Source organism: Hemicordylus capensis, chromosome 6 (assembly GCF_027244095.1).
Source record: "Hemicordylus capensis ecotype Gifberg chromosome 6, rHemCap1.1.pri, whole genome shotgun sequence".
NCBI classification, from domain to species: domain Eukaryota; kingdom Metazoa; phylum Chordata; class Lepidosauria; order Squamata; family Cordylidae; genus Hemicordylus; species Hemicordylus capensis.
Window position 1 is genome coordinate 82717796 of NC_069662.1, and position 26464 is coordinate 82744259.

The 26464-nt window shown below is 42.1% G+C and overlaps 1 protein-coding gene and 1 pseudogene across 1 annotated transcript in view; both read right to left on the reverse strand.

Annotated features, from left to right (window-relative positions):
* The window catches only part of CNTNAP2 (contactin associated protein 2), a 1803519-nt gene that overhangs the window by 1676708 nt on the left and 100347 nt on the right, over positions 1-26464 (reverse strand). The window lies entirely within an intron of this gene.
* LOC128332023 (elongin-B-like) lies at positions 16611-16970 on the reverse strand (annotated as a pseudogene).

Here is a 26464-nt window from a genome sequence, read left to right on the forward strand (position 1 = left end):
CCAGACATCGAGTCCTTCCCAAGGACCTGGGATGGTGGGATTTTATTATCAATGTTGTTGCTGTTATTACTTTAGATATCATCACATAATATAGGCTGTTCCCAGTAAAGTTGCTTTTTGTAATTGGCTGGTGGTGATTTCTGTGGCCCCTATGGTGCTGAGGTGCTCTTCAAGGTCTTTTGGAATTGCACCAGGGTGCCAATTACTACTGGGATTATTTTGCTCCTCTTCTGCCACAGCCTTTCAATTTCAATTTGTAGATCTTTGCATTTTGTTATTTTTTCTATTTCCTTTTCTTCTATTAATAATAATAATAATAACATCAGCCAATTACAAAAAGCAGCTTTACTGGGAACAGCCTATATTCTGCGATGATATCTATAACAACTGATAATAAAATTCAACCATCCCAGGTCCTTGGGAAGGACTCAATGTCTGGATAGGGCGAACCAGTCAATGGCACCTGTCTGACTGTGTAAACAAGAAATAATAATAATAATAATAATTATTATTATTGCTTACACAGCCAGACAGGTGTTATTGACTGGTTTGTTTTATCCAGACATCAAGTCCTTCCCAAGGACCTGGGATGGCTGAATTTTATTATCAATATTGTTGCTGTTATTATTATAGATATCAACGCAGAATATAGGCTATTCCCAGTAAAGTTGCTTTTTGTAATTGGCTGGTGGTGATTTCTGTGGCCCCTATGGTGTTGAGGTGCTCTTCAAGGAGTTTTAGAATTGCACCTAGGGCACCAGTTACCACTGGGATTATTATTTTGGTCTTCTTCTGCCACAGCCTTTCAATTTCAATTTTTAGATCTTTGTATTTTGTTTTTTCTCTCTCTTTCTTTTTCTTCTATTCTGCTATCACCTGGTATTGCTATATCAATTATTTTGACTATTATTTCTTGTTTACACAGTCAGACAGGAGTTATCGACTGGTTTGTTTTATCCAGACATCGAGTCCTTCCCAAGGACCTCGGATGCCAGAATTTTATTGTCAATTGTTATAGATATCGTTGCAGAATATAGGCTGTTCCCAGTAAAGCTGCTTTTTGTAATTGGCTGATGGTGATTTCTGTGGCCCCTATGGTGTTGAGGTGCTCTTCAAGGTCTTTTGGAACTGCACCCAGGGCGCCAATTACCACTGGGATTATTTTGGTCTTTTTCTGCCACAGCCTTTCAATTTCAATTTGTAGATCTTTGTATTTGGTGATTTTTTCCTATTTCTTTTTCTTCTATTCTGCTACCCCCTGGTATTGCTATGTCGATTATTTTGACTTGTTTTTCTTTCTTCTCGACTACAGTTATATATGGTGTATTGTGTGGCAGATGTTTGTCTGTTTGTAGTCGGAAGTCCCATAATATTTTTACATCTTCATTTTCTTCAACTTTTTCAATTTTATGGTCCCACCAATGTTTGGCTACAGGTAGCTTGTATTTTTTGCAGATGTTCCAGTGTATCATCCCTGCTACCCTGTCATGCCTTTGTTTGTAGTCAGTCTGTGCGATCTTTTTACAACAGCTGATTAGGTGGTCCACCGTTTCATCTGCTTCTTTACAAAGGCGGCACTTGCTGTTTGTGGTGGATTTTTTGACTTTTGCTCTTATTGCATTTGTTCTTAGTGCCTGTTCTTGTGCAGCCAGTATTAAACCCTCTGTTTCTTTCTTCAAGTTACCATTCTTAAGCCATTGCCAGGTCTTGGTGATGTCTGATTTTCCACTTATATTGTGCAAATATTGACCATGCAGGGGCTTATTTTTCCATTTTTCTGCTCGGTTCTTGACTTGTTCTTTCTTGTAGGCCTGCTTTGTTTCATTGGTGTTAAATAGTTTCTCGTTCTTGACCATTTGAAGTGCATCTTCTTCACTGTCCTTTATATATTCTTCAAGGCCTCTTTTCTCCTCCTCTACTGTTTGATGGACTTGCAGCATTCCTCTTCCACCTGAGCTGTGAGGGAGGTATAGCCTATCGACCTCACTGTGGGGGTGCAGAGCATGATTGATGGTCATGATTTTCCTGGTCTTACGATCTAGCGTCTCTAGCTCTGCCTGGGTCCAGTCTATTATTCCTGCAGTGTATCTGATAACCGGTACAGCCCAGGTGTTTATGGCTTGTATGGTGTTCCCGCCATTGAGTTTGGACTTGAGGATTTTTCTAACTCTCCTGATGTATTCACTTCCAATTTTTCTTTTAACTTCAGTGTGTGCGATGTTATCAGCCTGGAGAATGCCCAAGTATTTGTAAGGTTCTTTCTCTTCCAGGTTCTTGATCTTGCTTCCATTGGGCAGTTCTATTCCTTCTGTTTTTCTTATTTTCCCTCTGTTGATTATTAATGCAGCACACTTGTCTAGTCCAAACTCCAGTGCTATATCACTACTGAATATACAGACAGTGTTTAGCAGTGATTCGATTTCTGACTGGGACTTTCCATACAACTTCAGATCGTCCATGTACAGCAGATGGTTGATTTGACTTGATGTTTTAGATGTTTGGTATCCGAGGCCTCTTTTGTTTAGTATTTGTGAAAGTGGGGTCATGGTGATTACAAACAACAGAGGGGATAGTGAGTCCCCTTGGAAAATGCCTCTTCTAATGCTAACCTGTCCAAGTGTCTCGCCACTGATTGTTAACTGTGTACTCCACATGCTCATTGCTTTTTTTAATAAATATCTGAATGTTTTTGCTGACACCAGTTGATTCTAAACATTTTAGTATCCATGTGTGAGGCAATGAATCGAAGGCTTTCTTGTAGTCAATCCATGCAACACTTAGATTGGTTTTTCTTCTCTTGCAATTTTGTAAAATTGCATGATTGATTGATTGATTGCAATCAAAAATTGATGATGATGATGATGATGATGATGATGATGATGATGATGATGATGATTACCAGCTGACATGACGTGCAGCATTATGGAGATGTAAGACTGAGCCCTGGGCTATTTGGAGTAGGAAGGCAGCCCCGAAGCTGTTAAGAATGGGCAGTTGCACTAGCAGCACTTCTGTAGTTTCTCTCATTTCTGTGAATGGGGAAAACTGAGGATGCAGGAAGCACTGCTAGTGCAACCATCCATTCTTAACAGCATTGGGGCTGCCTTTTGACTCTGCAGCAGCCCCAGGACTCAGCCTTATATCTCTGTAATGCTGTGCATCATGTAGTTCACCTTTATACATGTATATGAATAATGCAGGGCTGCTCAACTTTGGCCCTCCTGCAGATGTTGGCCTAAAATTCCTATAACCCCGGCTATTGGCCACTGGGGCTGGCACTTGCAATCAAAAAGGTTGCAGAGCAGCTTTTAAAATGTTGTCTGGGGACTAGCCGACAGAAGCTGGGCAGTATCCAGTTCAGCAAATGCCATCCCTTAAGGTGTGAGGGTGTAAAAGATTCAGATAAAACAGAAAGGGACAGAGCAGAACCACATAAAGAGCAGACAAGAGGCTGTCCTAGCTGGTCAAAGAGATCAAAGAGCCAAAAGAAAGATAGCATACACCAGGTAAGAGATTCAGCGTATAGGTGCTTATATGTCAATGCCAGAAGCCTCCAAGCCAAGATGGGTAAACTGGAGTACTTGGTTGCTAACAAAGAAATAGACATAGTGGGCATAACATAAACATGGTGGAACAGAGAGAACCAGAGATGGAGTATGTATGTATGTATGTATGTATGTATTATATTTACATTTATATCCTGCTCTTCTCCTTACAACAGCCCTGTGAAGTAGTTTAGGCTGAGAGAGAAGTGACTGGCCCAGAGTCACCCAGCAAGTATCATGGTTGAATGGGAATTTGAACTCAGGTCTCCCCAGTCCTAATCCAGCACTCTAACCAATACACCATGCTGGTTCTGTATGTCAAGGAAGGGATAGAATCTAACAAGCTAGAAAACCTAGGAGGACCAGAGTCCTCCACAGAAACCCTTTGGGTGAAAATACAAGGCCTGGAAGGAAATGTGCTGCTGGAGACGTGCTATCACACTCCAGATCAAAATGCTGACAGTGACTGGGAGTTACAGAAGGAAATCAGGGTGGCGTTAAGGAGAGGCAGGGCAGTATTAATGGGTGACTTCAATCACCCACACATGGTAAATGCACAGTCAGGTAATGACAAAGAGGTCAAATTTCTAGATGCGTTGAATGACTGTGCCCTACAACAGTTGGTCTTGGAACCAACCAGAGAGAAGATGACCTTGGACCTAATCCTGAGTGGCACCCAGGACCTGGTGCGTGATGTCAGTGTCATTGATCCCTTAAGGAACAGTGATCATAGTGCGATCAAATTCAGCAGGGAGAGAATCACCAAGGAAGTCTAACACAAACACTTTGAATTTCAGAAGAGGAAACTTCTCCAAAATGAAGAGTATAGTGAAAAGAAAACTGAAACAGAAAATCAGGGGAGTCACTTCAGAATGTATGGAGTTTACTCAAAACCACAATACTAGGAGCCCAGTTAGAAAGTATCCCAAAGAGGAGGAAAGGTATCACTAAATCCAGGAGGATGCCAGCATGGCTAACGGGTACCGTCAAGGAAGCCATAAAAGGGAAGAAGGCTTCCTTCCAAAATTGGAAGGCCTGTCCAAATGAAGAGAACAGAAAGGAACACAAACTCTGGCAAAAGAAATGCAAGGTGACAATAAGGGAGGCAAAAAAAGAGTTTGAGGAACACTTAGCCAAAAGTATCAAGGGGAATAAAAAAAAACTTATTTAAATACATCAGATGCAGGAAACCTGCCAGGGAGGTGGTTGGACCGTTAGACAATGAGGGAGTGAAAGGGATTACTAAGGAGGATATGGAGAGAAGAGAAGCTAAATGAGTTCTTTGCATCTGTCTTCACGGCAGAGGATAATGAGAATATACCTGTTCTTGAACCAGGCTTTTGGGGGACGGAGGCTAAAGAACTGAGTCAGATAGAAGACATGACAAGAGTTGATGTTCTAAACTGTCTGGAAAAATTGAAGACTAGCAAATTTCCAGGGCCATATGGCATCCATCCAAGAGTCCTTAAAGAACTCAAATGTGAAATTGCTGATCTCCTTGCTAAAATATGTAACTTATCCCTACAATCGGGTTCTGTACCAGAGGACTGGAAATTAGTGAATGTAACAGGTGTTTTCCTTGCCTGCTCTAGTTTAACAATCATGTGGTTGTTTTGCAAAAAATCATCTGATCAAATCTTGATTTGAAGTTGAGTCCTTTGTTTTGCATACACACAAAAATAAACATCCCCAAACCAGGAGAGCAGGTTACTGAAAACAGAGGAAGAGGAAGTTCCATCACCATTCCAGAGGAAAACACTGGGCAGAATTGAACTCTTCAGCCTCACTATTAGAGAGATGCTCTGTCACACGGGATATCTAACATTGTTATATGGAGGGCCCAGTTTATATGTTCAGCTGAATCACGTGGGAACACCTTCCCTCAACAGTGCCACTTTGAGCTGCAGCGGATGGGGAGTTACATGTCTAAATACTACTCATCCATGTGGGAAATCCCCTTCCAGAACACAGAAGAAATTGCTTGTCAAGGAAAATGTCCAGCCTAACCTTTCCCCAATGTGCTGTTTTTCATGGGGTTGCAATTCACTCATGGGCCAAAAGTGGTACACCCAGGAAAAATTCTGACTTGATTATTCGACATTTATAAACCACCTGAAGTCTCTCTTTCTCTCTGGGGCCCAGTTCATGTCACCATTGTGGGAGCTCTTTTTGCTGTGTTTTGGACCTCTGCTGAACTTGCAGTGTCTTTAAAGAGGACCCACACTGTTGAATGATGTGGATGTTTCCCCATGCCAGTGTTACTGCCCCACTAGGAGCCGTGGTTGCAGAAGCAATGTGAGATCCAGCCATGGGGAAGCAGAAACTGTGCCACTCTGATAATTGAACTGGGCTTTTTTCTATCTACCTTGCATAATGAGATGCTGAACTGATGTGACATTTCCTGTAATTCCATTAATCTGATAGAAGCATCCCTGCTAAACCTCTTCTTGTGACACAGCATTATTTATTTATTTATTCATTAATTCATTTGATTTATATACCGCCCTTCCTAAAGTAGCTCAGGGCAGTAAAAGCCATATGGAGAACTGGTTGGGTTAGGAGCTGGCAACCATCAGTTTCCACAGACCTTCTAGCTATTGAAGAAGTATATTATATAAAGTTTAGAAACAGAGTCTAGTAGTACATAAGATGTCCATAACATTGACAGGGTGTCTTGAAATCAGTCAAATAAATGAGGTGGGCCTGCAGATTGAGAAAGTCTGTGATTGCATATGGAGTGTTTTAATTACTATGTAAAACAGGGAAATGCGTATCCAAATTGGGCAATATTAGAAAGTTGCACCTGTCAACGTTTATTACATTTTGCATACACAACGGGAAAGAGACATAAATTGGGTAAGTCATGCCTGCCAAGTCACATGTATGGGATGAGTCATTCTGTCTTTTAGGGAATTTGCTGAGTAAATTGGATTTTTAAAATATCAAAGAAGATCACATATTATTTGGACCTGTTCTTTCGCTCCACCTACTATGGCAGATTGATGTAGAATGCTTAAGAAATCAATTTTGCAACTAACTCAAAATCTACCTTATATTATAAGAAAGCTTGGAATACTTAGCTTCAAATGAAAACATATGAACTGTTGAAAGAAGTGTTTTAATAAAAATGTGAATTAGGTTCTTTTGCTTTGATTAGAATAAAAAATCCAGGTATATGAACAAATTTCCATGTCAGTTTCCTTTTCCAGTTTTCTTAAATGAAGTCACAGTTTTCTCCGTTACAAATATCCAGCAGCTAGGTACAATATTGATACAGTCTCTCCAGCCTCACTTCTCCAAACAATGAGAAGTTCTAGGGTGTGGCGCTACTTTGGGTTCGAGCTTCTTTTGGAGAAGAGATAACTGGAAATTTATGGTGTCTCTAATATTTGGTTTCTTTACAAATATACGCGCTGAGCATTAGATAGAGTTGAAAATAGAGCAACCTTTCAAGGACAGCAACAGATTACAACTGTTTCTGGAAAGCAAGATCCTGAGCCCTTAGTTACTCCAGCTTTCTGCCTGGCTGCTCTGTTCTGATTTCCTAAATTACAGCTGAGATTGGAGAACTTATAATAGGAATATCATTGCCAGCAATATGCTCACTGCCCTAATAAAGTGCTCCACTTACATTTTGATTAGGATGGACTTACACATTATTGCTGATATAGGAGGCAGCACTGCTGAAAATTGCAACTCCACACCCACTCCCTGTTAAGGAACACTTCCCCACATTATGGTGCCATAATGTTGAACATTTCCTCACTCGACACCAAAAGCATCCTGATGTGGAGCTGCAAGGGCAGGGAGATGTATGATTGTTATGCTGCAACATGGATAAGCGTGCCCTAATAACCATTATGGAGAGAGGGAAAATAACACATGGCTGCCATCTACAGCCATTGGCAGACCAATGTTAAATGTAATCCCTCATCCAGCAGCCTCGTGCTGGGGGATGGGTCTTTGTCCCACCCCCTCACCAGACAGCTGCAGGTCTGCCCTGACTGGGGAGAGCTTTCTGGGATGGCTTGGGGGTGGGTCTGAAGCCCTAGAAGTGCCCTGACCATCTGGGTGGACAATGATGGAGATGAAGCAAGTTACACTGCTTCTATCTGTGTTGCCCATGCCAGGCTCGGGAAAGGACTCTCAAGTCTGAACCTGGCCTGGACTCTCAAGCCTGAACCAGAAGCCCACACTGTTGGGGGGTGGAGTTGTTACCATTCTCAGTTCACCAATTTGATTATTAATGAAGTTGTAGCCCTTTTACCCATGGTATCTGCGTCCTGTGTCTTACTTGCTGTAGTGGGTGTGAGGACAATGTGTAGCTCTGTCCTTCAATCAAACTTTTCAAACAAGTGGTAGTCCTTCCAAACTTGACTTATTCCAGTGCAGTTATACACGTTTTAACAAGTTGCCCATCCCTCTCCACGTTTTTGCCGGTCTAATTCATCATGCTTTGTTCACACTATACATTTAAATGTCAACACTTTTTATGTGCTCTTTGTGAATACTGTTCCTCGCTCTCCTGCTTAAGCTTTCAGAGTATGCTAATCCATCTTACTTTGCCCTACTACTGGTGCATATTTCCATTTGTGTCCTTCTGTGTATATTTAGTATATTTATGCAAGTCTGTCTTCCTTCGTCTGATTGAGTATCTACCAATCTGATATGTGACTTGTTGACATTATCAAGCTGAGCAGATTTTCCTACCTCAAAAGAGGAAAGAGAAATATTAGAAGAGGCTGTGTGTGAAGGGCACATCAAGAGAGGGGTGCCTTCTCAGCTACCACAACAGGGGAAAAAAATCCAAGTACTGTTCTCACAACATGGACAGCATGCAGCAGGAGTAATTTCCAGCCATCCTGTGCTGCAAGAGAGGCATTTGTGTACCCTAGGCAAAATGTGAAAATGACACCCCCAATGAAAGTATGAAGTACACAATTCTCCTTCTCAAAACTGATTCCTGCACCAGTTCCCAACTTCCACCGGAGATTCTCCACCCAAATTGACATGTGAAATTGGGTGGAGAATCTCAAGTGGAAGAACTGGTGTGGGAACCAGAGGTTGGTGGGTTCTGATGACATGATGCAGGGAATGTGTACTCCCCAGGAACCTCCAGTTCCTTTGGGGCAGTTGTGTGAACCTGTCCTGTATACCACAGGATCCTTTTATCCCTTCCTGCCATAAACAATATACCTATCACTTCCTTGAGAAGCAGAAGCAGTCAGATCATGAATACAATGCAGGCTGCAGGATTAGAGAGTTACTGTTGAAAGGAGGGTTGGATTCTTGTTTCGCACTGTCTGTCCTTTATAATGGTTTGGGTAACCGCTCCCACCTCCACACCGCTAACTGCCCAATATCCATGCATTGCTGTCCACTAAATGGCTTTGGGCCTTAATTTTAATGTCTGAAACTTGAAGCATTACAAAATATATGCCGTTGAAGGAGGACTTTTATGAAAAAGTACCTTTTCTTTCATCTCACCCCCACCCCCACCCCCAGCTTTACTCTAGGGAATGCTCTGTACTTGTAAAGGAGAATCCTTCTGGATTCCCCTTTACAAGTATACCCACCAAGCCAGCCTGCAAACTAGTATGGCCCGGTTCGATGGCCAAACCAGACCCAGTTCAGCTGAGCCTGAAGCTGGACCAGACCAGGTCAATTTGAATACAGTCTGGATTCCATGCACATCCCTACTGCCTGCAGCCTTGGAGAAGCTGCTGCCATTCTATGTAGACAATACAGAGGAAGGTGGACCAATGGTCTGACTTGGTAGAAGGCAGCTTGCTATGTTCCTATGTAATCAACAGAAAAATTAACTCAACCACAGCATTTTATGTAGTTGAAGCAGAAAACCTTGGAATACTGGCAACCCAGGCAATTTCCTAGCTTGCCACAATGGTTGGGCCAGTCCTGAAATGCTGAGTGTCAACTGCATCCAAGGCAGTTGGTCATGCCTACAGCACATGTCTGAAGTCATGATAGATTGGCTTTGGCATTGTCAAAGAATCTGCTCTTGTAGTTCTATGCCAGAATCTGATGCAGACTGAACTCAGCACATGGTGTTGCAATAGCCAGGAATTGCACATGGAGGCAGAGCATCTGGAAGTCTGGAAACCATGGCTGCCACATACTTAAAGAGTCATGAGAACAAACCCTACCACAATCACTTTTAAAATATTATGTAAATTGGCTATATGTACTAGAGATACCAACATGATTTAACCACCAGAATATTAAACAATCATTTCTGCCCTACTTTTGTTGTTCTGACACTCTAGATAATGTTGGAGAAACATTATCAAATAGCTTACTGTATTTATTTATATGAATTTTAAAAAACAAAGTATTACCAAGCCAAGGACAAATCCCCTGTTGGAGTTTATGCTGTTAGAAGTAGAAAGGAAGCAGAGACAAGATATTTAATTTATTGGATGGTTTCTTGTCCATGGGCTCTACTGACATTTGTTCTCTTTGACAAGATCATGAATGTATAAGGTAATGTAATCTAGGCTAAATATTCTGGAGAAAAAGTTCAGAATCTAAAGTGAAACTTCTGCATATGTAGCATCTGAAGTTTGCCTGGCTATGCACTACCAAACTGTATTAACCCAACTAATTGATTGTATTTTAAAATATTGAAAATAACATAGGATGCTTTAAGAATATTTTGCATAGGGTGTTTGCAGGAACTCTTTCATTGGGTTGGTTGGTTCTCACACTATTTTAAATGTTGGGAAGAACAGGATCTAGGGCTTCTTGTGCCATGTGTGTTCCTGTTTTGTGATTGAAAATATTGCTGCTACTGGGTTGGCAACACACCAGACCAAGCTCCTCCCAACATAGCTAATCTTAGGTCTGATGTTGGGAGGAGAAGCTTGGATTGGCACACAGCCAACCCATCAGCAACTATCCTTTCTGAATTCTCATGATCACAAAATGGGAGTGTGCAGGGCTATGGAAGCCCTAGATTCCACTCTCCCTGACATTGGAAAGAATGTGAGAACATGCCCACTGAAAGGGATCCTGCAAACACCCTATTCAAAATATTCTTAAAGCTTCTCATATTGCATAACCCACCTTTAAAAGTTTGAGAACCAGTCATTTTACATGTAACACTATTACTGAGGCAATAGTTTTTATCAGGGCATATAAGCATTATTGTTCTTATGAGACATCGTCTTGGCACTAGAGAATTCCTTATACATACAATCAGTTCCCATCAAAGTCAACAGAATTGGCATGTGCGGATCTAAAATCTGCCTTTAGTTTGAAGGCTATTCATTTTATTTTATTTTATTTTTCAAATTTGTTGACTGCCCCAAACTTCTGTCTCTGGGCAATTTACAACAACATAAAACAGACTAAAAATGAAAACCTTAAAACAATTTTAAAGCACAGTCAAATTAAAAGGTTTGGGTGAAAAAGTAAGTCTGCAGAGACTTTCAAAAAGTCGTCAGAGAAGAGAAGGCTCTTATCTCAGCAGGGAGCACATTCCAGAGTCTTGGGACAGCAACAGAGAAGGCCCGTCCCTGCGTAGCCATCATATGAGCTGGTGGCAATTGCAGATGAACCTCTCCAGATGATCTTAATGGGCAGTGGGACTCATGGCGAAGAACACACTGAGGCAGGTCTCATGATCAGTGAGACCCGCATCGAGAGGGTTAGCGGGGAGATTGGGCTCAGCCCGCTGTCCCCGCAGACGAGCAGGGAGGCAGCCCTGGGTGGTCGGATCGGCCGCCCACACGACCGCCGGCTCTGTTACGGAGCCGCAGGGGGCTGGGGGGATCAGGGGCCGTGTGGCCCCCAGAAGCTCCAGCGTGCCCTGCGTGAGTGTGCAGGGCATGCTGGAGAGACACTTTTAAGCCTCCTGGTCACAAGTCTACTTGTGAGTTGCCACAGCACCGAGCTGTGCCATGGCAACACACAATCGAAAAGCCTCGGTTAGCAGAGTGCTCGCTCCGCTAACCTCGGCTAAGGGGAGAGGCATTCCAGCGGGTTTCTATTTATGTTTTTGTTTGTTTGTTTATTTATTTATTTATTTATTTATTTACATACATTTATATCCGGCTCTTCCTCCAAGGAGCCCAAAGCGGTGTACTACATACTTAAATTTCTCCTCACAACAACCCTGTGAAGTAGGTTAGGCTGAGAGAGAAGTGACTGGCCCAGAGTCACCCAGCAAGTCTCATGGCTGAATGGGGATTTGAACTTGGGTCTCCCCGGTCTTAGTCCAGCACTCCAACCACGACACCACGCTGGCTCTCCATTATTTGGTTACCTGCTTTGGTGAGACTGGCTCAGCTGCGAGCCCAGTGGTTCTCACCGTCATACAAAATTGGGCTAGGCTCCCTTAGCCTGATTTTGTATGACTGTGAGAATAGCCTCATGCTCTTAAATACCCAGAGCCTAAGCTGTTTAGGGCTTTATAGGTTATAACCAGCACTTTGTATTTTGCCCCGAAACTTATTGTAAGCCAGTGTATAGCAGCCAGAGTATAGGAGCAATATCGTCTCCTCAAGACGACCCAGAGACCAACCTGGCTGCCACATTCCATACCAACTGCAGTTTCTGGACTATGTACAAAGGCAGCCCCACACAGAGCCCATTGCAGTAGTCAAGTCTGGAAGTTACCAGCACATGTACCACTGGTCTGAGGTTTCTTATCTCAAGAGACAGATGCAGCTGGCATATCAGCCGAACCTGCTAGAAAACACCTCTGGCTATAGCCTCAACCAGGAATACCAGGGAGAGGTTTGGATCCAGTAGCACCCCCAGACTACATACCTGTTCCTTCTGGGGAAGTGTGACCCCATCCAGATCCAGCAGATCAAAATCATCTCCCAAGTCCCAACTGTGCACAATAAGTACCTTCGTCTTATCTGGATTCAGCCTCGGTTTGTTATCCCTCATCCAGCCGATCACTGTCTCCAGGCAGGCATTTAGGGAGGTTATGACTTCTCCCGATGATGCTGACATGAATAAATAGATGTGGGTGTAATCAGCCTCCTGATAACACTCTGCACCAGTAAATCACTAAATCCTTCCAAGGCTTCTTGGAAGCCTATTGGATCCAATAACCTTCTTCAGCAAACCATCCTAATAGACCCATAACCCCTGCAGAGGTGGGACATGATTGTGAATCCAACCTTAACCAGATGGTGGTCCATCCATGACAATGGGGGAAATCACAGGAATCCCCACCCATGGAACACCACCCTGATTAGAGTAAATCTGCAAAGAAGCTGATTTGTTACAAAATAAAAGGAGTAAGAAGTAAGATTTGGAAGGATCAACAAGAGTCATATCCATAAACAGTCATAGGGAATTGAAATAGCGACAAGAAAGGACAAGAGCCAATTGCAACAAAGAGGGGCTTGTTAGGAAAAAGTTTGTAAAGCTCTTTACTGACCCCAACAGGGGAGCAGGTTCTTAACTCTAGCTAAGCTGTAAAAACTGGTTCAAGTCTGTCCTCCGCTTGTTATCCTGGAACACACAGATGTACCATGAATATTTGAAATAGCCTTACCATGACAAACAGTCTTTGCTTAGCCCATAAGAACAGGCAGATCTAAACCATATCTCATAGGGGTGTGCAATTCGGGATTTTGGGTGATTCGGCTCGGACCCGAACCGAATCACCCCTGTTCTGTTTTGTGCCGGAATCTGGGTCACCCGAATCACCCTTGATGCGGTTCAGATTCGGATTTAATCCGAATCCGAATCCGAATCAATTCGGGGGGGTAAAAAGGGGCCCAGGGGCAAAATTTTGGGGTGGGGTGGTAGTGCCCAATGGGTAGAGTCTACCACCCCAATTTCAGGGGGATTGGGCAAAATCCTGATTTTTGGTGAATTTTTAAAGTTTTAGTGACTTTGGGGCAGTTTGGGGGCATAGCATGGGATCTGGGCAAAAGGAGTGGGGTGGGGTGGTAGTGCCTAATGGGTGCAGGCTACCACCCCAATTTCAGGGGGATTGGGCAAAGGGCTGATTTTTGGTAAATTTCTGAAAATTTCATGTCTTTGGGGCAGATTGGGGCATATTGGGGCAGAAAGTGGGGCCTGGGGCATAATAGTGGGGTGGGGTGGTAGTCCCTAATGGGGGGAGGCTACCACCCCAATTTCAGGGGGTTTGGACAAAGGGCTGATTTTTTGAGAATTTTTGAAGTTTTAGTGACTTTGGGGCAGTTTGGGGGCAGAAAGTGGATCTGCCCCAAAAGAGTGGGGTGGGGTGGTAGTGCCTAATGGGTGGAGGCTACCACCCCAATTTCAGGGGTATTGGGCAAAGGGCTGATTTTTTGAGAATTTTTGAAGTTTGGGTGTCTTTGGGGCAGATTGGGGGCAGAAAGTGGATCTGCCCCAAAGGAGTGGGGTGGGCTGGTAGATAGTGCCTAATGGCTGGAGGCTACCACCCATCCCCAATTTCAGAGTGATTGGGCAGAGGGGTGAATTATGGTGAATTTATTTGTATGAGGTTTGTCTTCATAAGGTGAAGTGTGCTAAATTGATTACTTCCTCATATTATTCATAGTAAAGGAAAGTGTGAAAAAGTGAAAGTGGGGTCATGAGAGTTGTTTAATTGAAAAAAATCTCATTTGCTATGATAGAATGAGAATTCACACCTCAGAACTTCTGAGGTGTGAATTCTCATTCTATCATAGCAAATGAGATTTTTTTCAATTAAACAACTCTCATGACCCCACTTTCACTTTTTCACACTTTCCTTTACTATGTATAATATGAGGAAGTAATCAATTTAGCACACTTCACCTTATGAAGACAAACCTCATACAAATAAATTCACCATAATTCACCCCTCTGCCCAATCACTCTGAAATTGGGGATGGGTGGTAGCCTCCACCCATTAGGCACTATCTACCAGCCCACCCCACTCCTTTGGGGCAGATCCACTTTCTGCCCCCAATCTGCCCCAAAGACACCCAAACTTCAAAAATTCTCAAAAAATCAGCCCTCTGCCCAATCCCCCTGAAATTGGGGTGGTAGCCTCCACCCATTAGGCACTACCACCCCACCCCACTATTTTGGGGCAGATCCACTTTCTGCCCCCAAACTGCCCCAAAGTCACTAAAACTTCAAAAATTCTCAAAAAATCAGCCCTTTGTCCAAACCCCCTGAAATTGGGGTGGTAGCCTCCCCCCATTAGGGACTACCACCCCACCCCACTATTCTGCACCAGGCCCCACTTTCTGCCCCAATATGCCCCAATCTGCCCCAAAGACATGAAATTTTCAGAAATTTACCAAAAATCAGCCCTTTGCCCAATCCCCCTGAAATTGGGGTGGTAGCCTGCACCCATTAGGCACTACCACCCCACCCCACTCCTTTTGCCCAGATCCCATGCTATGCCCCCAAACTGCCCCAAAGTCACTAAAACTTTAAAAAATCGCCAAAAATCAACCGTGAACCGAATCACCCGAATTTTTCATGCCCGAAATTCGGGTGATTCGGCTCGTGCCCGAAAAATATTGGGGGACATCAGGGGTGATTCGGTTCGGCCCCGAATCACCCGAAGTTGTTCATTTCAGGCACAGATCATTCTGTGCCCGAAATTTTTTGCACATCTCTAATATCTCGGGTCTCAACCCCCCCATAGTCAGTACCTCCATCCTATTTGGATTCAACTTCCATTTGTTATCCCTCATCCAGCCCATTACCGCCTCCAGGCAGGCATTTAGGGAGGATTTGCCATTTCCTGATAAGGTCAACATATTTTGATACCGAACTTGAAATAGTGATATTTTATGGTGGCCAAGAAGGATACACACACACACACACACACACACACACACACACACACACACACACACGCATTTTGCTTCAATTCCTTTGAAGCAAGTTTTCATTAAAAGCAAAACTATGCCTACATAAAAACTAGCTGAACTCAACTTGCTCTACATATAAGTAACCAATATGCAGCTTCAGTATTGCTCCATTTCATTTATTTGATCCCTGATTGCTTAATCACTTGCATGCTGAAAATTCAGAACAATCTACTGCTCCATTTATCATAAAAGGCAGCAAAAATAATCAATCTTATTTCAATTCTCCCATAAATTAACCCCCCCTTTCTTTATTCTCAAAGAAGCTGTGCTGTACACACCAAATATCTTATTAATTCATCACATTTCATAACTTTTTCTAAAGAAACAAATTACATGAGAAACTTCTCCCTTAGATAAGGAATTAGAGTACTTAGTCAGTGTCTAAAACAGCTATCTGATAACAAAGCAATTATGTACCCTAAATAAAGTTTTTAAAAGGAGCGTGCATTTACATAATAATCAAAAGAACTTGGAAAATGTGAACATTTTCCAGAATTACCTTATTTACTGGCAGATCTCCTATACTCACTTACAACGTGAATATTAACTTTCCTACTGATATTTCAGCTCTATCAAACACCTTAGTTAGTATTATGAGTTACCATGATGCTTAAAGAAAAATATTCATCTCCCAAGGGCTGTGTGCTCCTCCATATGTAATGTTAATTCACAATCTGAAGAGCCAGTGAATGAATTCTCAGTTTCTCAGAGGCAATTTCTTAAACTCTTTTCTTTATTGACCTTGGGAATAGCTGATTTATTTTTATTTTTATTTTTGGCTTGAGAGCTCACTAGAGCATAATTAGAGAAACTCAGTGTTAGTTTCTACAAAAGATCCACCTTTTCACAAAGATTCTTTGATAGATGAATGGAGGGAGAATCAAATGAAGGAATGTCTGAAGGTTCCCCATCTTATCAAAACCAATAAAAGTTCTTCCTTATTCTGTTTAATGTCTATTTCTTTTCTTTTGAAAAAAAAACAGCAGAACTATTATTGTTTTCAAAACCAAAGCAAAAACACAGCTCTGTCTGATGAGTGCGTGGGGAGGGGCCTGAAAGGGAGTGTGGTCTTGCTTAGAGAGAGGGGCAGAGTAAAAGGGGGACCTGGACTGGAGGGAAGGGACAGTGCCATGTCTCTCTACACACTGGAGGATGGAGGGAGGGGCAGGGTGGAGGGAGGGGTGCCACGGGTTGTGCAGCTCACTCCACTGCCCTCCCGCTCTCACTGCACTGCCTGTTCGTTGGCGCTGCTGCTGGAGTCCTGGGGCTTCATCACATCTGGGAGCTTTGGGGGGTTGGAGAAGGTGTAAATGTGTAGGGGCTAAAAGGCATCTTCACTTGCTCTGAAGGCCAAGCCTACTGTAGCGGGGGCCTGGGGTCATGCCGTCTGACTGGTGGAGCTGCAGTCTCCAAGAGTTTTGCTGTCATCCAACAGCTGGTCCTTCTTATATAGCCTCTGTTCTTCTGGGGGTCTCTTAAAAATCCTCTCAACAATTCTTCTGAGCACATTCACCGTACTGGACTCCTTGGCATCTGTGAAGATGGTCGACTTGTGATGTCGGACCATTAGAAAGACATCCATCTCTGCAGCTGCAGCCTCAGCCCAGACCTCCCAGAGAAGAAAAAGCAGCAGAACTTCCGATATCCCAACATGCACCCTCGAATTTCTATTTCTGAGCTCCGTGCCATAATTCCTTCACTAACTGAATTACAAGCAGCACATATTACTGAGACAATAGCCCTAACAGGACACTATAGGAAAAAGATGCTTGTATGTGAGTACAAGCATCTAAGGCTGACCAGAAGTTCCACTTGGCCTTTCATTCACCCCCTTGCCAGCACCTCTCACAGTTACACCAGCGTTCATCTGAAGAGGCAAACACTGTATTCATGATGGCAAGCACTTTCATGATCGGGAGGCTGAGTCCTTTCTATAACATCTTTTATACAAGCATCTTTCATATAATGTCCAATTGGGCTATTGCCCCACTTCATACATTCACTCAGCAGCCTAGGTGCTAATTCATAGGAACATAGGAAGCTGCCATATACTGGGTCAGACCCTTGGTCCATCTAACTCTGTATTGTCTACACAGATTGGCAGTGGCTTCTCCCAGGTTGCAGGCAGGAATCGCTCTCAACCCTATCTTGGAGAAGCCAGGGAGGGAACTTGAAACCTTCTGCTCTTCCCAGAGCGGCTCCATCCCCTGAGGGGAATATCTTACAATGCTCACACTTCGAGTCCCCCATTCATATGCAACCAGGGTGGGCCCTGCTTAGCTAAGGGGACAAGTCATGCTTGCTACCACAAGACCAGCTCTCCTTCCTTGAGGTCTAACTCACATAACTGCTGTGCTGTGTGAGAAAGAATATTGAAACCACATAATTGGGGCCTGCTGCATGGATCTTTCATACTATTCAGTCCTCCCTCTTCTAGCAGGAAGCCAGTGGGATGCAGAAGACCCATGCAATTGTTTTTAATGAAAGGTGGTATATAAATTTAACAATAAATAAATAAAATTGGCCTTACCCACAAGAATGCAGTATTTTCACATACACTTCAGAAGCATAGCCACTTCATAAGCATTGAGAAGTTATCTGAGCACTATGGAAAGTGGTGTGTAGATTCTAGTGGTGGTGGTGGTGGTAGTATGTCATGATTTAGGACTATGTTTGGTTCAGCAAGAGATACCACAAATATGTTCCATAACTAGAATACAGGGCAGTTTATTTAGTTAGTAAATGGAAGTCCAAATTGAACTATGTATAATTCAAAAAGAATAACAAAACCAAAACCTAACTCCCATGTTTTATTCATTAGTCCAACATGTTTGATTAAATATATATGAGGGTCTGGTCAAAGAGAATTGCCAGCAGGTATATTGGAAAATATACCAACATGATTTCCATAAAGCAACTACATTAATCTAGGTGATAAAAAAAATGATCATCAGGAGCTACTGAGAGAAACAGGAATAGAATAATGTATTATTCAAATGTTATGCAGCTGCAAAGTTTTCACAGTCCTAATGAGCTCTAGTGACATTGTCCAGGCCCAGACCTGGATGGAAAGATCTACTGAAGATTCCCCAGCAACAAGGCTTCAAAAACACTCAGAGCCCCAAGTGTACACAATCAGTCTCTTGTGATGTGTGTAAAGGTAAAGTGTGCCATCGAGTTGATTTCAACTCCTGGCACCCACAGAGCCCTGTGGTTTTCTTTGGTTTATGTACAAATGCAAAACAGGAGGGGTTGATGTACAAATGCAAAAATGCACACAAATTTCATGATTTCACTGAAAGGAACCATCATCTATGTCCTGGCTATATCTCACATAGCTATTATCAATATCTAGTTTAAAAGCATCAAGATATTGTTCCAGCAAGTAAACAAAAATGTAGGGGTCACATTATCTTGTTAGAAAAGGTCAGCTGCCAATGGGGACAGAGCACACACACACATACACAATATCAGAAGACACACGAAGCCATGTCTTTTACTTTTGCTTAGCTTTTTGCACAGAATCATTTTCAGGCACATGATGAATTCTGCATCCCATATCTACATCACTCGAAAGTTGTTATATTAGCTGGTACAGTTTTAAAGAGGAAGAAAAGAAATGCTCTTCATTTTGATTACCATTAAATAACAGAAGAGGTCTTCAGTGTTTCAAATGCTCCTGTTTATAAGCTACATTAAAAGATTACTTAATTAAATGTTGTACCTCATAGAAAAAACAATATGTTTGTTTTCCTCAGGGAATGCACTTTTTTATTACAGATTATTTCTCTAAAGCTAACAACAAATTATTTCCACTTATTGCTGATTCACTCTGTGGAATTTCTTTTGTGGGGAAGGAAGTAGATTGCCTTTTTCATTAACACATTTCAGTTCGAAGCATGTTAAAAAAATGAAAAACAGAAGCACACTCAAGTTGCTTGTTCTATAACAGATATTTTCTATATTACTTAATATATGTGTCTGATAACTTTTTGTGAAGTACTTTCACAAAAGAAATTTTTGAATGGCCATATTCTATGTACTTGGAGTCTGTTCCCTAACTGTATAAGTCTCAATAGAATATGGCTAGACATATACAATCAGCAAACATAAGATGCTAGAGTCCAGGAGTGTTTTCATGGATTGTACAATTTCAGTACTCAGGGGGCACTTTCTACCTGATGTGGTAGTTTTTTAATGGTAGAATTTATTTTTTCACAGGGTGCATTAAAATGCTTTTTAAAAAATATATAAAGAGGCATAATCGAGAAACACTACAATATGATGATGGTGGTGGTGGTGGTTTTTGTTTTTATTTTGTTCATCATGTAGGTCTCTAATTATTATCTCTAATTACAGAATACTACATGAGTTCCATAAAGCAAACACCAGATGTCCAAAATGTCTCTTAACAAAATTTCAAGTAGGCAGAATGTCTTGCCCTGAAGATGCCTGAAGAAGCTCTTTCTTCTCCCAATCAAAAAAGAGAGCATCAAAGTCAAAAAGGACAATCAAACCTGATTCAGATGGAATAGAAGGGCAACTGATTTAAGGACTCCCTTTGGAAAGGGAAACTGCTCTTTCATTTTTCAGATCCTGAAAGTATCAGATGGAGGATTGTACTCATCTTCAGAGCTATAGCTGTTTCCTATGAGCGGGCATAAAAGACAGAACTGAATGGGCAAGCCAAGGTTATTTAATCTTTATATATTTCATAGCACACTGTAAAAAATTTTTTAGGATTTTGTCATTTAAAAAGTATTTTGTGGGTATGTAGAAAGAGACTTCTGCTCAGCTTACAGAAACTCTTTTTACCTCCCTTAAAATACCTCCGAAGTTTCTTCTTAGCAGAAACCCCTAAATTCACCTCAGTTTTTTAGCATTAGGTAAAACTTGATTACTATTATTATTATTACATTTATATCCTGCTCTTCCTCCAAGGAGCCCAGAGCGGTGTACTACATACTTGAGTTTCTCCTCACAACAACCCTGTGAAGCAGGTTAGGCTGAGAGAGAAGTGACTGGCCCCTACCCAGCAAGTCTCATGGCTGAATGGGGATTTGAACTCGAGTCTCCCCGGTCCTAGTCCAGCACTCTAACCACTACACCACGCTGGCTACACCACACGCTGACAATTTAAGAACATGTAGGCAACTTCACTGGACACTTTTTGTTTAACTTCCCTTGATATTTCCTGGATGTTTACCCAAGCAGAATCTTGTAAATTTCCTAGTGTTTTATGTATATAATGAACCTCATGGCACTGGGTGCAACCCATGGAATTCTGTGATTACGCTGCACAAATACAGATATAGGCTGGTTTCAAGCTTCATTGCTAGGTTATGTTCCTCTTTTCCATCAACATCCAGTATCTCATTTCTAAATAACTTAGTTATAATGCCAATGTTTCTTACTTACTCAAAGTTTATAGAATTCAACTCAGGAGCAAATACCCGTTCAGTGGCTAATCAACTCCTTTTCATTTGAGCTTTTCAGCTCCATCAAGCTTCTGGAGAAAATATGAATGTATGAAGAAAAACAAACACATACCTAGGCTTTAAAGGCGAAGATGAGGCAATAGTCTGTACTGGATCAGAGGATGCAATTAATTTGTCCTAAAGGGGCCTTGCTCGGCCCCCTTTCCCATATTCTGCTGACTGGAAACTACTTTGGAAATTGTTGGAGAAGACCAATGCGTTCTATCTGATTTCCCTCCCAATGAACTTGAGCCACGATACCAAGCACCAGGGCCAGTCCAACACTAGACTGGAAGTAGATGCTATTTTAATTTAATTTGTAGACCACCCCAAACTTCTGTCTCTGGGCGGTTACGTTAGGCAACTGCTCAAAGCAATAGCTTTGCTTTGGCATAACTAGGGGAGAGGTGGCCTGTGTTCACCTCTCTCCCTGGTGGCCCCTTGGAGTGAGGGAGATAATGAAGAAAATAGGAAGGGGTGGAGCTAGGGGTGGGGGCAGGAGCTGGGGGGCCTGGGTTCTTAGAACCTACCTGCTCAATTATAGCTACATCCCTGATTCCGCTCCTCTAGTGCAATACTGCTCAGGGCAGCTCATGAAGACAATAAAACAGATAAAATGATATAAAGTTAATACAATTCAGTTCAAACTAGATCCAGTTAAAACCAGGTATACAGATTCAGAAACCCACACAGAGAATAAAAACTAAAAAGCCTCTCTAAAAAGAGGTGTCTTTATGTGCTGTAAACCCTGAGTGAGGGAGCATGGAGATCCCTCTCATCTCTTGTCTGGGAGGGCATTCCAAAGCCAAGGGGTCACAACCAAAAAGGCTCTGTCTAGTCCCCATCAAATGAATTTCAGTCAGTGATGGGGCTGTGAGCAGGGCCTGAGATGTAGAACAGAGGGCCCTCTCCAATTCATATGGGTGAATGAAGTCTGACAGATACCTCAGGCCCAAGTCATGTAGTGTTTAAAGGTCAAAACCAGCACTATGAGTCTAGCCTGGCAGCAAATTGGAAGCCAATGAAGCTGCTGTGGGAAGGGTGTGATTTCCATGAAGCACCCATGAGCAATCCTTGCAGCAACATTCTGGTCCCTATGTGGGACCAGTGGAAGCTCCCACATAGAGGGCAGCTGCACCTCAAGAACATTACAGTGACCCAATATGGATGTCATGCTACCATGCTGCAAGTAGTTACCATGCTGCTCCTGCTGAACTTCATCAGCTGCCACTGTGAGGGAGGCAGGGAAATGATGTCACATCACATTTTGAGCATATCTAGACATTATGGGGAGGGGGAAAATGAGGCATGGAGCTGTCATTTTTGGAGTCAGCCATTTGCTATGCCATTATGCTTCTTGTTCTGCTCTCAATCACTTGTTCCACAGCTGCTCCTGAATGTGTCAACATCCATTCAAAAGCCAGGGTTTATAGCTTCACCATTACAACAGCTGGAGGCTGTGGTGGATACCAAGGCTTCAAGAAGAATATTTATTTTGCAAACACGCAAAATGAATACATGCAAGAAGAAAGTAATATAGTTCTGCTCTGCACTTCAATGAATTGTGTCATCCACAGGGAATGCCATTAATTATGCAAAGACTGATGGAGCTTCCACTCAGTTGATTTCTTCCTGAACCACTTGACTCCACTCTCTGTTTAATTAAACAATAATAAATGTCCTAGTATAGAGGACTGCACACTGTCAGTGCACAGTATAAAAGGTGTTCCCTGGAAGGGAAGGAGGGGAGATCTTTTTGATTGCCAAGAAGATAAATATGTGCACTTGAAATCTGCATTGACTCAGTTTACTTGATTAATTTTAATTTTATTCAGAACATGAAAACAAACCATCCCAGCCAGCTCAGAGAAATGCTGTCACCATAACAGAAATCTGGGGTAGCTGTTCTTCTTTTCCCATTTCTCCTTAGATGCTTTGCCATTTTTGATTATGGCTAAAGAGACCAAAGACAGAACACACATCCCTCCCCCGCCCAATATATAACCTTCATTTGAGTCACTCGCAAAGCGTCATTGCCCAGGTGACAAGTTACCATGGGGAGGACCATAGCTCAGTGGTAGAGCACCTGCTTTGCATGCAGGGGGTTCCAGGATCAATCCCTGGCATCTCCAAGTAAGGCTGTCTGAAAATCTGGAGAGCTGTTGCCAGAGTAGACATCTGAGCTAGCCAGAATAGAGCAAGCTGGACCAATGGTCTTAACTCAATCTGGCATGTTCTATGTTCATTGCCACAATATTTGGATTTATTTTATTTATTTATTTTACAAAATTAAACAATTTCCCAAGGGGGCTCTTCAGGACCCTAAGTTGTTACCAAATATGCAAAAAGCAAAATTTAAGGCGAATAACCCATTTAGCAATTCCAAGGGGAGATAAATAAATGTTGCTAAGATGCAGGTGCGTAACTATAATAGGGCAAGGGGAGACAGTTGTCTGGGGGCCCACTGCCTTGGGGGGGGCAGAGGCGAGTCACATGACTGACTCCCCCAGCCGTGCACCCGCCCAGGCTTCCTTCAGTTGTATTCATCCTCCGAAATTGATGTGAGTGTTAAGACCTGGAGCTACCAGAACAGCATGTCTTTCTCTAGTACCATTAAATGACCTGCATCGTCCACAATTTACAAAACCTTTTTAAAAATAATGTAGGATTAGGATGATGATGATGATGATGATGATGATGTGTGTGTGTTTTGTTACCACTATTCAGCCTCATTTAAGATTTCTTTACTTCATGAGTTGAGCTTCAGTGAGGGGGGGGGGATTTTAAAATCTTGTCTCTGGGCCCACTCCAGCCTCTACGCCCCTGCTAAGATGAGTCAAATTTTGTGGGGTGGTGGAGGTGGCTCTGCTCTATATCCCTAATCAAATGCCTACCACCTATTTTCTTCATAATAATTATTTACAACTCTGCCTTGACTGCTTGCTATGAAAAATATGCAGTCGTAAAGTTGTTGTGCCATCAAGTCGGTGTTGACTCCTGGTGACCACAGAGCCCTGCGGTTTTCTTTGGAAAACCACAGAAGGAGGTTTTCCATTTCCAATACAGGAGGGGTTTACCATTGCCATCTCCCATGCAGTTTGAGATGATGCCTTTCAGCATCTTCCTATATCGCTGCTGCCCGATATAGGTGTTTCCCATAGTCTGGGAAAATATCCCAGCAGGGATTTGAACCAGCAACCACTTGCTTGCTAGGCAAGTTACTTCCTCACTGCGCCGTTAGGTGGCTTATTCAATCATTGTTGAAATTAATTAAAAAACAATGTTGTTGGGCCATTTTAACTATAGAGGCTGCAGGAAGGAGGCTGCAACCCTCAAACTATTTTCTTCCTCATTTCACTTTCAGTATAGACACAATATTGCTGACGTTTCCAGCACCACCCCCTTTAAATTGATATATACACAATGCTACAGTAGAGTAAAGAGTTTGAGACCTCTGCTTTAAATTGCTAATATAAAGGTCCTATTTTACCCCTGGATATTGATATACACAATAATATTCCATTTCTTCATTTTGATTATTTTATTTAACACTAGGGGTCAGTGTGGGCCCAGAAGAAGTCTGGCCACCATAGAGTAAAATGATGACAAATGCAACATTTCTCCTGGGTTATCATAGCTGGCAGTTACTTTTCATAAATGGATTTCATTTTGACATATACGTGATATGTGTAGCGATATTCCTAATACTATTAGTTTATGAGTTTCCATTCAGACAAATCACTGACTGACTGATAATGAGGATATGCAACTTTCCTCACTCCAAACTGAAGATTTCAGCAGATACTGTAAAGTATAATCACCAACAAAAGTGATGCAAAGTATTATTGGTAAGGACACAGGATAGAGTTCTGATTAGAAATATGTTAACAACAAGTAGCTTCTAGATAGGGGCTATATATTGTACCGACTGGTTGTTAAAATATTGGTACACAGCCAAAATGGTAACATTAAGCAGTCCAATTAAAGCTAGAGAAGAAAGACATCCAGGCTAATCCTGTCCATGTTTATTCAAAAGGCAGGTCCCTTTGTTTCAGCTGACTTACTCCCAAAAGGCCTGTAGCAGTAAGGTGGTCTTGCTTATTTACATATTACAATGAAGGGTGTGGAAAGAGAGGCAAGAGAGCAGCACGAGAGGCAAGAGCAGCAGGATGCAGTGGTTAGAGTGTTGGACTAGGACCAGGAAGACCCGAGTTCAAATCCCCATTCAGCCATGAAAGCTCACTGGGTGATTCTGGGCCAATCATGTGTCTCTCAGCCTAACCTACCTCACAGGGGGTTGTTGTGAGAATAAACATAACCATATAAACATAACATTCTAGGCTCCTTGGAGGAAGCGCGGAATATAAATGTAAAAATAAATAATTAATAAAGGCATAATTGTGAGCAAATACATTTAGAGACATTTAAGTATATATAGATGATGAGAATTAAGCACCTAAGCCAAAGGTTTCTCGGGAAAGATATGTTTTGAGTACTAATTTGACAGAAGAGAGGAAGCACCATATGCAACACCATTATACAACAGTCCATTTTGATCACCTTTAGCTTCCACATGTATCTATAAAGTCATGCTTTTGAGGAATACCTTGGTGAGCTGAGCTGCGGATGCTAGAAGAGGGGTTTTCCCTGCCCTGAAATTTCAGTGAAAATGGCAGCATGTGCCAGCAGGTTGTTTAAATAAAACCCAGTATAAATCACACAAGCCACCTAATCACGCAGCAGGGAAATGACTTCAATAGCAAGCCAGAGGTTGCCAGTTCGAATCCCCGCTGGTATGTTTCCCAGACACCTATATCGGGCAGCAGCAATATAGGAAGATGCTGAAAGGCATCATCTCATACTGCGTGGGAGATGGCAATGGTAAACCGCTCCTGTATTCTACCAGCAATAACCACGGGGCCCTGTAGTTGCCAGGAGTCAACACTGACTCGATGGCACACTCTGCCTTTACCTTTATAAATCACAAGCTGACCTGTGTGGCTCAGAAACAATAGAAGTCCTTCCCCTTTATTTTCTTGACTACGGATTTTGTATGAACAGATCTGAAGAAAGTGGATCACTTCACTACTGATTGGAGCAAAAAGAAATCTTGATATACAGTTTTGACACGTCACCAAAAAGTTAACTGCAATTGCATCCACTGCAGCTAAGACGGATATAAACTTTTGGAAGACAAACACTATCTATTTATTAGTTATGTGATGTAAAGAAACTTTTGTTGTATTTTTAGTACTAATGGCTTCTTTGAGATGTTTTTATATGCTGCTAAATAATGGCTGCTGACACTCTGACTAAATAACTCAATAGTACTACTCTGGAGTTACTCAAAATGTCTACTAAATTCCAGTAGTTCCTCCAGTAAACTTAGGATGTCACCCAGTGATTAATTATTATTGCCACTGGCAGAAACAATGCATTTTAAAGACATTTGCTTTATCTTTGTTTATATTTATTCTTTCATCAATTTATATTTTTACAAAAAAAAAGAAGTTAGTTGGGGGGAAATGCACTTGCAGGATTTGATGTACTTTGAAAACATCAAGGTAGAATTTTGCCTTTTGAGTTAACTAAACTTGAA